The following is a 5,791-nucleotide window of genomic DNA, read 5'->3' as shown; positions in this document are numbered from 1 at the left end:
TTCTCTCTGGGGTTTGGTAGCCGCAAATGATGGCCTTAAGGGCCTTTAAATAGGTCCCAAACCACGGAAATTAGGGTTTCATTAAACAGCGTGGACTCGCCGAGTCCACTCATAAGCTCATCGAGTCCGGCTGTGAACCCGGATACGAATCCGCGACCATACTCGACGAGTTTAAACACCAACTCGCCGAGTCTCCTCACAACATCCAAAAATAAAAGAATAAAATATTATACCTGGGAATCCAGATGTTACAATATATTTTATTCTTTTAACAATATTTTTAGCATTAATTTCTTTTTTATTCTTATAGAATGCACTTGTATCATATTTTGAGAATGCCTGCAATTTAGTATTATACTTTATCAATGTCTGTGATTTATGAAATTTTATACCACTCAATTTTCTCACTCCTTCACATCCATTCTCATTTATTCTTAACACAATTAAAATTTATTTTTTAAGAATGTCTATTCTTGCATTTATAATTTGTAATTATTATTATTATTATTATTATTATTATTATTATTATTATTATTATTATTATTTTGATACAAATTGTTATTCTTGAACATATATATTCTCATTCTTTCAAAATGTTGATTCTAAAATAACTCTTTACTAAAACTGGAAGATAAATTTGAACTTGTTGCATGAAAGTTGTATTCCTTAAATATCTTAGTTAATTTGAATACATTTAACAAAATCCAAGATTTTCATTTAATTTTTATTAATTAATTTTAGTTAGTTGCCTAAAATATTGATAATATTAAATTTCTCTCTTAATAAAATATGACATAAAACTAATTAAGTCATATTATATAGTACATGCTAGTACATGATAATATCATGTACCCTAATATCACAACCCTTCATGTTTTTTAATCAAATGGTTACAATTTAGTCATACATTCATACAATAATTGTAATTCACATTTGATCCTAACCTTATATATATATATATATATATATATATATATATATATATATATATATATATATATATATATATATATATATATACTAGGTTACAACCCGTGAAACCACGGATAAGAAAATAAACAATATTGATAATTAAAAATGTAATGAAAACTCAATGATTTGAACCCAAAGTTCATCAATGGACATCAAACATAAATGTTCGATAGTCTGTATCATTAAGAAATCCAGACTATTGACATATGTAATTTCACTTAATCTAACTTTTCTAGGCATTGCATAGCATAGGAGAGGTCTAACACAAATGGTAGACTTAGTAAAGATAAATGTAAAGGAAAATAAAATACAACATTAACTGTAAGCTCATAAATTCTTTTTCTCTTAAAAGATTAGATTTGTACAACATTGTAGGATTTTCAAAATATAAAACAAACATTTATATTTAAATACAAACATTTAAAAGGAAAACAAAAAAAACAAACATTTATATTTAAATCAACCGTCTAAACAAATAAAATTAATTTGATAGATTCCGTAGTAAGCATCGCCAACAAATATGTGCATCACCCAAATCAATCATTGAAAACATAGTATTCAAATAAACTAAAGTCATTTATTGATTTGTTTGAGACCTTGAAACCCCAACAAAAACTAACACCCACCAAGCAATTAATAGCAATTAACTCTTGTGGCACAATAAGAATAACATCATAGATTAAGACTAAGTGAAGTGACAACAATCATCATTAGTTGATATCAGCAATTAGCATATATAGCACCAGGGCAAAAAATGTCATTTCCTAAAAACAGTGACAAACCAAAGAGAGGATCACAGAAGGTCCAACCTAAGGGTAAATTTGTCAACTTCAAAGAAAAAAAGATTTTCCAATAGCACCAGGGGTAAGAAAGTCCTTTCTGATGTAGTTGACCATATTAGTATCAAGATCATCTATCATCCGATTTACATTGAGATTTTGAAACCAATATGTGAGTGAAACTGAGATGAAAATCACATTGAAATAACTGTAAAAAACAATGAATTTTCTGAATGACCAACCAGAAAAATGAAACAATGATTACAAATCTGAATTGCAAGAGTATCTGGTTAGTGTGGCTTGTGATATATATATTTTTTTGATGAAATTAATTCACCACATTGAAATAAAATGTTGTTATTACCAACTCCTTTAGCAAATTGTAAAATCATATCGCAACCTGGTTGTTTAAATAAAGTTCCTTATGACCTCAACCCATTGCCAAATTGTAGAGTGTGCCTTAAATTTTGAGTAGTTACCTGGGAAATAATCAATATAACACTTCTACAGACATAGCCAGTATATATCTTATATGTTCATAATAAGTTGAAATTTTTATATTGCAAAAGAGAAAAACTAAAAATTAATTTAGTTTGGTAGATAATGTCAACACGAGCTATCATTTATACAAAATTAAATAAGAAACACGAATTAATGAGGTCTCATATAGTAAGCCTCATCTTCCTTTGAGATGAAACTGAAACCATAAATCTACCCAATCATAGCAATGTATTTTAAAATTTTCTTATTAGGTCAATACTTTGATTTTTTTTTCTTATTAGGATATCATACTTAAAAAATCTATTGTTGTTCAAAATAATAATAATAACTTACAAAACGTGTTCACTAATATTTTGACATGATAATAACCAAAGCACTACATACCCAAGTAAAAGACTTACTTGCAAAACATCTTTCTGATAGGATCATAATGGGACTTTGGAATGAGGAATGCGTTAATTACACCGAGAGAAGTACTCATATTTGATACTTTGAACCAAAATTATCATACCAAGCTTGAAAAAGCATGCTTACAACACATTGTACAATCTCTTTATATAGAATTTAAGACTTCAATAACTTAGTTCATTAAAAAGATAAAATTTAAATAAATCAGAAAAATGAGTCAAACTTTTATGTATTAATGTCAACTAAAAGTTTTTAGTACAATTTTGATTATGATTATGTTGTAAATTACTACTAAAACTACCATGGTTGTCGTAGTGTCACAGCCATGTATCATTGCCAAATTGAGGCTTATATACATCTACGCCTCAAACACGGAAGTTAATTTTAAGAAATCTAAAGTAATTAAGTTATGAGAGTTACTATAGAGTAAGTTCTGCATCGATGTTAATAGGAGAGATTTCTGAAACGATGTCAAAATGAGAGATTTTTGTGTATCCTTTTTCTGTTCCTGAAACGACACAAAAACACGTTTTAATGAACCCTATTTTTCTTGTATTACTTGTTTCTATAATAAGCAGATATGGAACATGAGCATGTATATAAAAAACTCAATGAATTGAAAGAAAAATGGAGGGGAGGAGATACAAACCATTTGAGCAAGACAAGAGTGATATAAAACACAGATGAAAATGATCATTGGACACAAAACCTCTTATTTGGGTTTCATTTCATGAAGGATGGCGGCTTGTTGATTATCGATCGCAAGTTTGAGAATAGCAATAGCGAAGCGAAACATTGGTTGTTGCTCCTTTTTGAGTTGCAATTGCATAAAAGATGCGACTGAGGAATATATTTGGAAACGATTTTCTTCCTTATATCTTGTGATTTGCTTGCTCATTTAACGGGATTAAAATTAACGGATGATTACAAAATTACAGAATTTTGAAGCGATAGAATTGGATTGCATAGATTCAAACGTTGATTTGTACCAGGGGTATATTAGGAATTTAACTTTGAAAGATTATGAGGTTTGTAGATGCCACATGGTTAAAGTGGATTCTTTTATTAGATAAATATATATATATATATATATATATATATATATATATATATATATATATATATATATATATATATATATATATATATATATATATATATATATATATATATAAAAGGATGAGTTCAACCTAAAACCATATTTATTCCTAGAACCATAGGACCATATTCTTAAACATTGGATCAATTTATGACCAAAATGATATGATGGTAAAATAATCATTTTGTTTTTAAAAAAGAAATAATTTTTTATTAATGATATTCGTAAATTATAGTATTCACAAGTGAACATTAACGATTGTTGTTGATAGATGAACATTGTAAAATATATAAACATTCATAAATTTTGAGAAATTGGTAATGTTCATAATTGAAAAAAAAAAAACAATTCAAAAATTCGAAAAGAAAATATTAATGTCTAAATGCGACCATTAACAAACATTCATAAATGATTAATGTTCATATATGAACATCAACATTCATAAACATATTAATGTTCATAGATAAATAGTCAAAATATATTAATTTTTATACTAGGATTGAACATGTATCAATGTAACTATGAGAAATTAATATTATATATATATATATATATATATATATATATATATATATATATAATATGCATATGTTCAGAAGTGAGCATTAATTTATAAATAAATATGATATTAAAACAGCTAAATATCATAAACGGTATTGAATATTTGTTTACAAATCGTCATTTTTTCACATGTCAGCTAAACAAGAAAATTATTATTCCATGAAATTGAAATTAAAAACTAAGAAATTAAATTTAACCATCATTCTTAATTCTAATCTAATATCAAAATTAAATCAAAATTTACAAGAAAAAAAGTAAGTTACTGTAGCACAAATAAATATAGTCCTTTTTTATCTTCTCCAAAATTGCATTGATATTCACCCTTTCTTCTATTTCTTTTCTTCTTTTGTCAAAGATAAACCGAAATTAAAATGAAAACATCGCTTCAAAGACAGATTTAAAAACCTATGGATATAATTTAGACTATAAATACACTGAATATAACATATAAAATAATGCATAAATGAACTCAAATGAAATATATAAGAACCTCTTCCATTTACATGTTTTTACAATCTAAAGCCCATTCCATTGGTTGAAGAAAGAGATATTCCATAATGTTGTAAAGATAGAGTTGGGGTATATCAAGATCCAAGAAGATGCGGCCGTTGAGTCGATTAGGATCTAGTAGCCTTCATGAATAATATTCTTATACTTAAACACCATTGTAACTAACAAAACTTGTAAATATTTTTGTCATTCAAGATAATTAAATTTTTACTTGGTACTTTCAACAAATGCGTGGATTGCTAACAAGAGATTATTTCAGATTAACATTTTGGGTGCTCGAGTCTATCTAAATCAATTTAAATGAGTAACAATAAAGAAACACGGTATCTAGTAACAAAATATCATAACATCAGTTTATGAAATCATACCACTACAAGGCCAATAAAAAGGATAACACATGGAACATTTAGCGGCATATCACATAGATTGGAAACGATAATAATAAATTAATATAATGGGTATGATTAACTCAGACCAAAACATATCCCGAGAGATGATTTTTTCAAAATTTGAAAGTCGGATCCGTCTTATGGCTACCCGGTATGGGAGAGATTTCACGCGTCTTGAGCTGAGGTGGCACCCTCTCCTACGCGTGAACACCGCCCCCAAAGCCGGTGGGATACGCGTGACGTGGCTCCGAAGACGCAAGAAGACGACCAATGGAATTGCTTCATGACTCTAACGTTCGGTTTTTTTATAAATGGCTATATGACCGTTTAAAAATAATTTTTTTTTTTACTTTTTACAATTTAACCACAACCATCTACACCTATAAATTATCCACTATTCTACTTTACAATTACACATCAAAAAACACTCTCTATATTTTATTACATTCTACAAAAAAAACATCATCTCTCATATATTTTTTTTCTCTCTACATGGATTCAAATCCAAATACCCCAAACACTCCAAATGCAAATGTTACCTACATGCAATTGTTAACCTCCTCAATCCAACA

At 27.8% G+C, this 5,791-nt stretch overlaps 1 long non-coding RNA gene across 1 annotated transcript; it reads right to left on the bottom strand.

The window, feature by feature from the left end:
• Window positions 1-2,873: 2,873 nt before the first annotated feature.
• On the bottom strand, window positions 2,874-3,673 carry LOC145094963 (uncharacterized). The gene is made up of 2 exons (XR_013703672.1): window positions 3,310-3,673; window positions 2,874-3,168 (listed from the first exon to the last, which is right to left on the bottom strand). It is a non-coding gene; the product is annotated as an uncharacterized LOC145094963 (long non-coding RNA).
• Window positions 3,674-5,791: the final 2,118 nt, after the last annotated feature.

The sequence above is a fragment of the Lactuca serriola genome, chromosome 3, assembly GCF_051521515.1.
Source record: "Lactuca serriola cultivar US96UC23 chromosome 3, Lser_US96UC23_V15, whole genome shotgun sequence".
Lineage (NCBI taxonomy): Eukaryota > Viridiplantae > Streptophyta > Magnoliopsida > Asterales > Asteraceae > Lactuca > Lactuca serriola.
This window is presented reverse-complemented; position numbering and strand designations above follow the sequence as displayed.